General features: G+C 40.1%; 1 long non-coding RNA gene across 1 annotated transcript in view; it reads left to right on the forward strand.

Annotated features, from left to right (window-relative positions):
- Nucleotides 1–13,360, forward strand: part of LOC119472077 — an 84,128-nt gene that overhangs the window by 30,990 nt on the left and 39,778 nt on the right. The window lies entirely within an intron of this gene.

Raw genomic sequence — 13,360 nt, forward strand, 5'->3', positions numbered from 1 at the left:
CAGATTCAAGTTCTCTTAAACCAGCTACAGAAAACATATCTTATAACTCAATGGAGTCAGGCTTATTTGTAACTTAGATTGGCTGAAGCCTTTATTAAGTGAAAAAAGATGGAAGCATACCAACATTCCTAACTGAATGCCATTCATGGAAAGAATGTCTGGAATGTAATCCTCTGTCTTGGCTAAATTTGAAAGGATAGCGTGTTCTGAAAAGAAGGATGAAGGAGATTAATCTGATCTTACCTACTGGCTAAGGATCAAAATGTTAAGAGAAGCACAAGAGATCATCTTTCTGAGCAGGAAGAGTCTACAAATATTAGACATACTGAATTAAGTCATTAACTGGAGTCATGTCCTAGAATTGTGCCCATGCACCTGGCCAAGACATTTCCTGTTAATTTCAGGTCCAAGGTTCTCATAGTGCAGAACTACCTTTAGAAACATTAAATAACAGATCTTCTTTCAGACTAGACCATGATGATGGCATCTTTCAGGCAGAAAGAGGAGGGTTAACTGGGCTGGGAGAGGACATAAGGAGATGTCTAACTAGTCTTCTCACCACCAAAAACAAAACAAAACCAAGCAAAAAAACAAACTCATTAGCACCTAGCACAGCACCTGTGCTAGGCCTCTATAGTAATAGAAGCTTAATACGTATTTTGTGAATAAATATAAGAATTAGAGGCTGAAGTAGAACTGTGGACTGTCTATTACCAGGCTTGGTACTTCAGTAGAGTGTCTGCTAAAGAATAAGGAGAGGAGCTGGGTTTAGGCCTGCTCTCTCCTCAGCTTCTCAGCTTTATAGGTCAGGAATTTCCAAAGGTATTATTTTACTTTAGTCTTCTCTGGAACAGAAGTGACAAAGAAGAGATGAGATATAGTTAGAAATTTATGAGAAGGGATGGGATGGAGAAAATAGTGCTGACTTGACTCTGTGTTGACAGGGACCCCTGCCCATCAGCAATGCTTTGAGCTGCAAGTAGAAGGTGGGGGGTAGGGCAGAGGCTATGTTGGTGGCTATAGAGTAACAGATGACCTGGTTGACCTTGATTATTGACCAACATATTACAATGGAATGGTTGAGGGGTTACAAGTATAGACACAAATAATTTTATATGTAATAAGTAAACAAATACTTTATATGTTTTTTTTTTTTTCTGGGAAGATGGAAAGCTCTTTGTTAGAGCAAATAATTTGAATAGTGACACATGCAGAATAAAAATCAGATTCATGACCATGACCTTCAGTTCTTGCTTTGTGTTGGATTAGCCTTGGGCAAGTCAAATAAGCTAGGGAAAAGAGTATTTCTATTTCCCGCTGTAAAACCAAGTTGGCTTAAATGTATATTTCTCCTTTCATATAATTAGTGTGAGCATTCAACCTGGATGGAGGCAGAGAGTCTCTTTTATAATAAGCTGCTATTAGAAAGTCTCATTTTGTTGAGAAGAGAAACCCCTGAAACTGATGGCACTTGGAACAAACTTTCTGGGACACTAAATGGCAGGAGACCCAGTGTTTTAAGAAGTCATTTCTGTCTTAGTTTGTTATTAAACTGTGGAGCTTCCTCCTCAAGATAGTAATAAGTCATATAATACAAATTGATTTAAAATGAGACTTAGGGGCTTACAGAATCCCAAGGCTGACAAGCATCAAAAGTGCCTGTGGATCCTGCAGGAAGCCAATCCCCAGATGTTACTTTTGGCTGGGAAGGGTGAGGAGGAAGCGGTGGAAGAGTGAGACTGTCTCAAAAAACAAACAAAAAAAGTAAATCCTTGGTCCTTCTTGTTCTTAGCTTTGACTGCAGAAAGGAGGCTCTTCTTTGTCTTTTTATCCCCCTTGGTCACATTTGAAGTGGTGTATGAGAACATGTGTTCTTGGGGGCCTTCATGGTTTTCCTGGTCTGTTTTATGCTGCTGCTGATTTAGTTTCAAGATCCACATAACTTCTCCCTATAGTCCGTTAGACAGCTACATCTACCTGCAAGAAAGGTTGGAAATGTAGTTGCTAGCTGAGTGACCATGTGCCCAGAAAGAAGGAAAAAGTGGATTCAGGGGGGCATTAGCAGTCTTTCCCCTTCATTCGTTCCATAAATATTTCAACACCTAATGTGTACCGAAGATATTCTAAGCATGAATACAATGAACAAAAGAGATAAAAGATCCATATTCTTATATTCAACCTTAGAGCAGTAATGGCGGAACACCAAAAATAATAAAAAATATCAGACAATGATAAATGAAGTGGCCCAAATAAAGCAGAGAAGCAGTGTGGGAAGTTCATGGAAACAGGGGTGGTGTGTTGCAATCTTAAATAGGGTGGTAAGGGAAGGTGCTCTAGGAAGGTGACATTTGAGGGAAGGCCTGAAGGAGTGAGGGAGCAAACATGCAGGTGCATGTGAGAGAAAAGGGATCCAGGCAGTGCTAAGAGGATGTGCAAATACCCCAGGCAGGATTATGCTTTCAGTGAGAGGAAACTTGGAGTTGAGTAGGAACAAGGAAGTTGTTATGGAGGGAGCAGAATGAGCCAGGGGGTGAGTACTAGGAAAGGAAGTCAGAGAGATGGGGAAGGGATAGGGATGGGCTGGCAGATTGTGTGGAACCTTGAAGACTACTGTCAGAACTTCAGCTTTTACGCTGAGTGGGGCCACTGGAGAGTTTTGACCCAAGGACTGCCATGCTCTGACTTACACTTTTGAAAGGCTATTATTTTGCAACTAGATTATGAGGGACAAGGACAGATAGGAGATTGGCTGAAACAAGAAGGAGGCACCAAAAGCACCTCTCCATAAAACACGCCCACCAGTGCCATGACAGTTTACCATTACCATGGCAACAATCTAGAAGCTACAACCCCTTGCCATGGCAAAACCTGAAAGTTACCACCCATTTTCTAGCTAGTTCTGGATAACTCATCCATTAATTAGCATATCATTAAAAGTGGGTATAAATGCAAATGCAGACCTGCCCCGGAGCTGCTATTCTTACCCATTTTTTATGGGGTATCCCTGCCCTGCAGGAGCAGCCTCAAAGCAGTAACACTGCCTGGCTGCCCAAGTAAAGTTGTTTTCTTCTACCACTTGCTTGCTTGCTCTTGTCTTTCTTCCTGGATGAGCCAAGAACCTGCCTTGCATCAATTTCAGTAGCCCAGGAGAGAGACAGTGGTAGCAAGAACCAGGGTGGTGGTGAGGGTATGGGAAGTGATTAGAGTCTGTCCATCCAACTATGTTCTCTAGTCAATTTGTGAAGAAGTCCTCCCCACCATGTATAGGTATTCTAAATAAATGAATGAATATATGAGTGAATAATCAAACACATTTACATTTCTATCTGAATGCATAGCACCTCTGTTTGAATCACTATGTTGTTTACTGGGTTTGACATAGTGAGATCTCCAAGATCTAGCCTTACTTATATTTGCAACCTCATTTTCTTCTCCCAGTCTCCTCCTAGATTGAGTGCAAAACTGTCTTCTCTCTTCTCGCAACCTTTTCCCCTCTCCTAACAAGCCTCTCTATGTGTATCACTTCCGCCACCATCACAGGCAAAGACCATCTTCTTATAATGTTTGCCCTGCATGGTTCTCAGTTCCTGGGCTACAGGAAGTAGTTAGTAAAGTTTGCTAGACTGAACTAATTTCCTTAACTCTTGGCGTCCTCATCTGTTTCCTCATTCCTGCATGTCATTTTTGTACTCTCTGTTTATTCTCTTTTAGATTTTTCCCTCTCTTAAAAATGAAGATGATACAAATGAGCTTATTTAGGACAGACACTAAAATTATCAACTATTGAAAGGTAAAACATTTATTTTTCTCATTCTCTCTTTTTTCCTTCTTTTCTCATTCTCTCTCTCTCTCTTTTTCTTTTTTCATCAGAGGGACTTGAGTTAAAATTCTTACTTGCTAAGTTTGTGACATTTGATAGGTTTCTTCACTTTGAGGCTTCTATAATTTTATCTATAAAATGGGGACTATAGTGCTCACCTTTCAGATGTGTTTGCAGGTTGTGTAAGTAATATATATATATATATATATATATATATATATATATATATATAAAGCAGGCTGCTTTTATTTGAGTCTCATTAAAAGCTTTACAGAACTATAAGGTATTATATTCTTCTGTCTTCACAGATGAGGCTCAAATTCATATGTCTTAAGTGAGAGAACCAGATTAGATTTCAGGTCTTTTGCTTCCTAACCTTTTCACTGACTCTTTCATTTGACTCCAGGGCTAGCAAAACTCGGTGTTCAAGCTGGGTGTGGTGGCAATGTCTGTAGTCTCAGCTCCTTGAAAGGCTGAGGCACTTGCGCCCAGGAGTTGGAGGCTGGCCTGGACAACCTAATGAGACTCTGTAAAAACAAACATACCAACAATAGGCAAGCAGAGAGTCAATTCATAAATGAATTCCCATTCATAATTGCTACAATTACAAAAAGAATAAAATAACTAGGAATACAGCTAACAAGGAAAGTGAAGGACCTCTTCAAGGAGAACTACAAACCACTGCTCCAAGAAATCAGAGAGGACACAAATAAACGCAAAAACATTCCATGCTCATGGATAGGAAGAATTAATATTGTGAAAATGGCCATACTGCCATTTCCACAACATTGATTCAATATATAAATTAAGTAATTTATATATTCAATGTTAAACTTCCCATTAAACTACCATTGACATTCTTCACAGAATTAGAACATTAAACAAACTATTTTAAAATTCATATGGAACCACCACAACAAAAAAAGCCTGAATAGCCAAGAAAATCCTAAGCAAAAAGAACAAAGCAGGAGGCATCATACTACCCAACTTCAAACTATACTATAAGGCTACAGTAATGAAAAAGCATGATACTTGTACAAGAACAGGCACACAGACAAATGGAACAGAATAGAGAACTCAGAAATACTACCAGATACCTACAACCATCTGATCTTTCACAAACCTGACAAAAATGAGCAATAGGGAAAGGATTCCTTATTTAATAAGTGGTGCTGGGAGAACTGGCTAGCCATATGCAGAGAGTTGAAACTAGACCCCTTTATTACACCATATACAAAAATTAACTCAAGATGGATTGAAAACTTGAATATAAAGCCCAAAACTATAAAAAACCCTAGAAGAAAATCTAGGCAATACCATTCAGGACATAGGCATGGGCAAAGATTTCATGATGAAGACATCGAAAGGAATGGCAACAAAAGCAAAAATTGACAAATGGGATCTAATTAAACCAAAGAGCTTCTGCACAGCAAAAGAAACTATCAACAGAGTAAACAGACAACCTTACAGAATGAGAGAAATTTTTTGCAACCTATCTATCTGACAAAGGTCAATATCCAGAGTCTATAAGGAACTTAAGCAAATTTACAAGAGAAAAACAACCCCATTAAAAAGTAGACAAAAGACATGAGCAGACATGTATCAAAAGAAGACATACATGAAGCCAAGAAACATAAGAAAAAGCTCAACATCACTGATCATTAGAGGAATGCAAATCAAAACCTCAATAAGGTATCCTCTCACACCAGTCAGAATGGTTATGAATAAAAAGTCAAAAAACAACAGATGCTGATGAGGTTGTGGAGAAAGGGGAACATGTTTACACTGTTGGTGGGAGTGCGAATTAGGCCAACCATTGTTGAAGACATGTGCAGGATGTGCAGGTCTGTTACACAGATAAACATGTACCATAGTGGTTTGTTGCACAGACCATCCCATCACCTAAGTATTAAGCCCAGCATCCATTAACTCTTCTCTTCTTCAAAGACCTAGAGGCAGAAACACGATTTGACCCAGCAATCCCATTACTGGGTATATACCCAAAGGAATATAAATCATTCTGTTATAAAGATATGTGCATGTGTATGTTCGTTCCAGCACTATTCACAATAGCAGAGACATGGAATCAACCCAAATGTCCATCAATGATACACTAAATTGAAAAAATGTGGTACGTATACACCATGGAATACTATGCAGTCATAAAAAGGAGCGAGATCATGTCCTTTGCAGGAACATGAATGGAGCTGGAAGCCATTATCCTCAGGAAACCAATGCAGGAACAGAAAAACAAACACTACATGTTCTCACTTATAAGTGGGAGCTGAATAATGAGAACACATGGACACATGGGTGGGAACTACACATTCTGGGGCCTGTTAGGGAGGGAGAGCATCAGGAATAATAGTAAATGGATGCTGGGTTTAATACCTAGGTGATGGGATGGTCTGTGCAACAAACCACCATGGCACATGTTTACCTATGTAAGGAAGCTGCACATCCTGCACATGTACCCCTGAACTTAAAAGTTGAAGAAAAAACAAACAAACAAAACAAACAAAATCTAACTAGTTGCAAAATGCTCAATATGGACTGGACGCTTCTGAGTGGGTAGTTTGAAATTTTCCTAAGTTGAATCCTAAAATGACCTCTGATTGATCAACATAATTAACGAGCTCCTCGCTGTGTGCCCAGCACTGCCAGTAGTTGCGTGAAGGGCCACAGATGTAAAATTACATTTCATGCTCTCATTGAGAAGGCAATCTAGCTGCACTGACAATGCTGGCATCTGTGGAACAACGGTGGAAGTGACAAGCCAGAATAGAACAAGGTGTGGAGAAAGTGATGTACAAACTCTAAGACTGGGTGGACCAAGGAATTGAATGGATCAGGAAAGGTGAGGCTGGGCTTCCTAAAGAGGAGACGTGAGAACTGTGTCTTGAGGCATGCATGGGATCTGGCTGGGCAAGGAGGAAACGGGGGCATCTAGGGGGAGGAGATGGAGAGGAGCCTATGGGGCAGCAGTGCTGCCAAACTTCTGTTTTCCATGTACTCCATGTAAGTGCAGTTATCACAGTTTAAAAATATCTAGAGGACAGTGTCAGCAGCAATAGATTTCCACTAGATAGTTGGGTTACAGGATTAGAGCATGCAGGCTTACATAGAGCCTGTTCCAATAGGCGACCGTGTGTCTGGGACGCCACATCAACAGGGCTCATCCTGTTCTCTGTCCTGCTGTGCTCTGCTGTGGGGCCTGTTGCAGGCTGAGAATTGAAGGGGAAGAATCAAGTGCCAGGAGAGGGAGCTGGGGGAAGCCGGAGGCTGGCTCAGCTGCGGAAGGGTAGGCCACCTCCTAGCTGGAAGTTTGTCAAGGTTGGAAGCAAAGCTTGGTGTTGGCCACCTCTTGTTGAGAGGGAAAGGGAGGAAGTGAGAATGGGGTGCTTGTGCTAAGGAGGAGCTGAGGCCAGCCCCTGCCAGCAGCCTTTCTCCTGGCATGCTCCCTAGGGCCTGGGATTGCTAATCTCTTTTAGAAAAGCAATGAGTTGGGCTTCAGTAATAGTCTGACTCTGAACTAGGGAGTTCTAAGGAAGCTAAAGGAGAAAAAGATTATCCTTGACTGAGGAGAAAGAACTCATTCTGCTCACACTCAAATAGCAATGTGAAATACAAACAGTTGTTTTAAACCACCCCTTAAGGAAATAACCACAAGGCTTACTGTGACAGTTTTTGAGATAGTGAAAAAATTACGAAGTAAATGCTCAAGAATAGGGTCTTGATTTAAATGAGTTACAGAGAGTTCCTATCAGGAGGTGCAAAGCAAACATCAAAGTGAGGCTGTAGAGTGGAAATCAGCCAACTGTGGCTCATAGGCCAAATCTGGTAGCTGCCTGATTTTTTTAATGACCCTTGAGCTAGGAATATTTGACATTTTAAATGATTATCTAAGAGCTTACATAATAGCCTCAATTTTGCTTTGTAGTCTGCAAAACTTAAAACACTATATAGCCCTTTAAGAAAAGTTTGCTCACTATTGCTATAAAAGGATATTTAAGGAGATACAATTTATTATTATAATTAGGTGAGAATATAGTGTTAATTTGTGTCTAAGTTATCTGTTGCTGTGTAAGAAACTACCTTGGAATTTGGCATTTTAAGACACCTACCATTTTGTTTGCTCATTATTGTGTGGGTCATGATTTTGGACAAGGCAGGGTAAGGATGTCTGGAGCCTTGGCCAGGATGGTCTGAAGGATTAGGGGCTGACTGGAATGGGTCTGTGAGAAACACATGTGCAGGGATTTAATTCTCTCCATCTGTGACTGTATTCTTCTCCATGTGGTCTGTCCTTGTGGCTAGCTTGGGCTTCGCCACTGCATGGCAGGCTGAGGGTAGATGGATTTCTTACATGGCAACTGGTTTCCCCAGTGCAAGAGTAGAAGCTACCAACCCTTAAAGGCCAGCCATAGCTTCATTCTGCTGCATTTCACTGAATGTCATGAAGAGTTCCAAGGTCACAAGGTCAGCCCAGATTCAAGAGGGGTGGAGAAATAAACCTCCTCCTTTTTATGGGAGGAGCAACATACATGCATGGGGGGCTGTGAGTGGAGCAATGTGGAGCTGTCTTTAGAGACCACCACTGTGGATAGTAAATATGCATAGAGACAGACCTACACTAAACAATTTTAAGGGGATACAGAAATGTGAAGAAATGGCCCTACCTATTTTATAAATTTGTGGTAGACATCTGTCATATTCATGCTTACCCATCATTTTGAATAACATTTTTAGATTTGAGTAAGTGAATTAATGTTCTACCTCCTTGCAGTTAGGATGCAAACATATGAATGGAACATTTCAACAAAACAGAACACAAGAAGTGTTAAGAAACCTCAGGCTTTGAAGCCAGACTATCTGAATTCAAATCCCAACTTTGCCACTGATTGTCTGTGTGGTCTTAGCCTAATTACATGATTTTATGTGCCTCAGTTCCCTCAGCTAGAAAAAGGGATATTAGTAATACCAACCTTTTTAGGGTTTGTTTTTAGGCTTAAATGAGTTAATGCTTCAAAGAGCTGAGGATAGGGCAAGGCTCTGCCAATCAGACATAAACATGAAACTTCAATTCAACTATGAGCAATATGAGACAGCAACTGACTCTGTGGATCTGTACAGACATCCAACATTTACCTTAGTCACAAGATCAAAATGGAATTGATCTGGTGGGAGGAATGGCTACAAAATAGTCAAGTTCCAGGGATTTATATATTGTTTCTCCATTGAATTAGTTCTGTGTGATTTTGGGCATTATTCCTGAAAGCTTCAGTTCTAATCCGTTTTTCCAGATAGTTCAATACTTCTGTGGGCAAAAGTATCTTTTAAAAACCTCCCGGCTGGGCGCGGTGGCTCACGCCTGTAATCCCAGCACTTTGGGAGGCCGAGGCGGGTGGATCACGAGGTCAACAGATCGAGACCATCCTGGTCAACATGGTGAAACCCCGTCTCTACTAAAACTACAAAAAATGAGCTGGGCACGGTGGCACGTGCCTGTAATCCTAGCTACTCAGGAGGCTGAGGCAGGAGAATTGCCTGAACCCAGGAGGCGGAGGTTGCGGTGAGCCGAGATCGCGCCATTGCACTCCAGCCTGGGTAACAAGAGTGAAACTCTGTCTCAAAAAAAAAAAAAAAAAAAAAACAAACAACAAAAACCTCCCCACCATCATTTTTCCCTGAACCATGCAGAGTGAATATAGATACAGTGGATTCTGTTGTTCCCAATTCAGAACTGTGGCTGATATAACAGTGGTATGGTGTCAGGTATGTAAAGAAAGGCCTTTTGGACTATTTTTTATGTCTGGAATTGTAACATCTGGGAATTTCCTCTAAGACTCTTATGTTGATATGCAAATCCTAGAAGAAAGGTGTCGTATATGGAGTTTTTAATTGTTTTTGTGTAAAATGCTTTATTTGGAGCTGGGGAGGGCACTCATTTGGATTCCTGTCTAAGCAGCTTGAGTCTGGAATGAGAAATGAGATTGTTCTGAAAATGTTTCTCTTCCCTTGTTCTCCAGAGTTGGGCAACATGACATTGGTTTGTCATCTCACATTTCCAGGGTTCCCTGATAATAACCAGAACTTGTTTTTGCCTTAAAATGTTTCACATTCTTTCCCCTGGGTGACACATAAGATTTATATAACTTCCATATTTGTCGGATCCACTTAGGCGAAACCATTCAGTAGATCCAAGAAATACCTCTGATGTCATGACTTGGAGGATACTCACATCCATCTGAAAAATGTTCAGTAGTCATTGTCAGGTACTGTCAAAAGATGCCAAGAACCCTGAAGAAAAAAATATAAACATTTCTAGACTAGAAGTGAAGCACGAATGGCCAGCTGAGTTCACTTGATTATGTGTATAATAGTTGTCGTTAGAGGAGGGGTCAAAATTGAGGGAGGATTGTAAACAATTTAGATGGAAGAGAAAATTTCTTCTGGATGGATAGGGAGGGATTGTATAAATTGAATGCACACCTTTGAGCTATGCAGGACTACCTTGCCAATACTCATAATGCTGCAAGAATCATGATATTAATGTTATTTCTTAACATTTCATAAGGCAAACTGTCATCTCTATTTTACTCCATGGACACTCAGAGTGGGTTATGGTGCCAGTCATAATGACCAGTCTCAGGCAGATGAGTCCATCAGGCCTTCTCAGAGTGTTTGCTCTCTGGAAGATGGCATTACCCCTGTGGATGGGGACAGGGAGACACATGGGCAAGGTAGACATGGTGAGACACTCAGGCAGCGAGCATATCAGAGAGTGGTGTTGGTCAAAGTCTGGATGGGAGCAATGGAAATGGGTTGAGGGAAGGCACAACAAAACACCACAAGGGATGAGAAGGGCCACTAAAAATAACATAAGAGCTTGTTGGAGACAGATTTCACATATGCATTTTACATTTTACTAAGACACCCCTACTTAAATGTTAGAGAGCAACATGCTCGATTTCTAATAATGCTTTCAGTGCAAGAGGGAAGAAAAAATGCAGAGTTAATTGCTGAGGTATTGTGGAATCACCTTTTAGCCATTTATCTGGCATTTGCCCAAGAACCTTAAATCCTTGTGGAGACACAGTATTTGGAGACACTGTACTAGCACAATATGTCTACAGAAATGTTTGGTCTCTTCTTGCATCTTCCTGAACTTTAAGTGTTATTCCTAAGAGTGCAATATAGCTACATTTTCTCCCTCATATTTTAATGAAAATGAATTAATGATTAACCTGCTATCCTTTGCGATTTTATTCACTTTTTATGTACAGTAGATGCTGATTTTCCTAAGGAGTTGTAAGCCCTCTGCTTGGTAAGAAAAGATACTTTATATTCAGCTGTTTGCATATTAGTGGTGTTGTACCAGCTCTTGCAGGACTAATGCATTGGTGACGCCAAATATTAAATTGCTTGCTCTCTTGTAGTTTGAATAAAACAATGAATTGGAGAGCACAGATTCCCAGGCTGGCTGGAAGCCAGACCTCTCTTTCTTTCCAAACCATGAACACAGTGAAGCCTTGGGTAACCTTGAAAAAGTCACTTTGCTTCTGCTACTTTCTCTACCTTTGTGAAATTAGGGCAATGATGTGTTTAACCCGTTTCTTTCCTTAGGGTATGTGAGTAAGGAAGAGGGTGTTCATCAAGTACTTTGGCTGCTTTAGAGGAGATGCTCTATTGAAGGCAATAATAGGAAATCTTATAAATCATGAGACCTTTTGGGGGTGTGTTGCCTGGATACAAAATATTCATATAATTATTTTCCATTTTGCAAATTAGATCTGTTGCACAGTTAGGATTACATTGGATGGACATTTTTTCATACTCAGAAATTATGTTGTTGTTTGTTTTAAGAACCAAAAAGAATCCTCATTAAGTGATATAACAATACGATTGACAAAATATATGAAATTCTTCTAGTGGCTTGGAGAGAAAGATTTTACTAGAAAAAAAAGCCCAGGAAAGCTATTCAGTTGATCATTCCTAGTAGAAAATTATTGTAAGTAATTAAACATCAAGCAAACTTTTCAATGATGTCCACAGCACTCTTGTTATGATGGAAACCTAAAATCAATATGAGAAAACCTCCAGACCCTTATGACCAAATTGGAGTACATTTCATAGCAAAAACTCATGTCTTAACATGAAAGAAGGCATAACCCTTGGGAACCTAGAGTACTTCTATGTTTGGTTTCTGAGAAGAAGAGGCAAAAGAACAAATTGATATCAAATATTTATTTTGAGAAGACATTTCTAGGACAAATTCTTTAACTGTGGAAGGCTAATTATTATTATTAGTCCTCTTCAATAATCTTCAAAAGTCCTCTTGTAATTCTGTAGGATGAAGCTATTTGGCATGACAGTCCTGAACCACTGAAATCAAGAAGATGACAGCTGCACGGAACCTTAGAGATTATTAGACAAACCACTCTCCTTCACAGAGGAGGAAACCAGGGCTCACAAGAGGCCCTCACTGAAATATACTTGATAGGCTGGGTGCGGTGGGTCACTCCCATAATTTAAACACTTTGGAGGCTGAGGTGGGAGAATCACTTGAGGCCAGGAGTTTGAGGCTAGCCTGGGCAACATAGTGAGGGCTTACATGTACAAAAAAATTTTTAACAAATTGACTGGGTGTGGTAGTACGCACCTGTAGTACTATCTACTTGGGAGGCTGAGGTGGGAAGATCGCTTGAGCCCAGGAGTTTGAGGCTGCAGTGGGCTACAACTGTGCCCCTGCACTTCAGCTTAGGGCCTGGGTGACAGAGCAACACCTTGTCTCTAATCTATATATATTATCATGTACAAAGTGTTTATTCATTAGTTCAACACATATTCATAACACACCTGCTATGTGTCAAGCAAACATTACTGATTACCTCCTCTTTGACAGGCACTCCAAAACGTAGTGGGAACGGATAACAATTCTCAAACAGAGTAGGGTTTAATAGGAGAGACCTCCTGTAAGAATATAATTACAGTGCAATAAAATATGTATGAAGGCAATGGGACATAGAGAAACCCACTATTTCAAGAAATACTGTAGAATAGCATTTCCTACAGTTTACCCTACAAAATATAATAATCTATCATATGAAGGGTATTGAGGAAACAATATTCTTGGCTATATAAGGTTAAGAAATGTTGAACACTTTTTTTTTTGTTGGAGATGCACAATGCCCATAATGTATTAGAGAAGCATGTTAAAGAAGTTCTGCAATTTAAACATCCTTCTCAAATTTATTTGAGCATGGAAAATATCCCTCAACTCAACATTTTTTCCCTCTTTCTCCCTTTCCTTCTCTTTCTTGTCCCTCTTCTCTTTCTCTTCTGGTGGAACATTTGTTTATATCTCACAGAATGCTCATGTTACATAGAACAGAAGCTTTAAAAAGTGTTTTGGCCACTTCTCAGTTAATCAGAAAGCTCCATTAGCGAAGAGATCATACCCTCAAAAGATTCAGCTAATGGAAGTTTACTGTAGTTCCAATACATTGTTGGAATAAATGTCCCAATAGTGATAAATTA

This window comes from Cebus imitator, unplaced genomic scaffold (genome assembly GCF_001604975.1).
Source record: "Cebus imitator isolate Cc_AM_T3 unplaced genomic scaffold, Cebus_imitator-1.0 Scaffold84, whole genome shotgun sequence".
NCBI lineage: Eukaryota > Metazoa > Chordata > Mammalia > Primates > Cebidae > Cebus > Cebus imitator.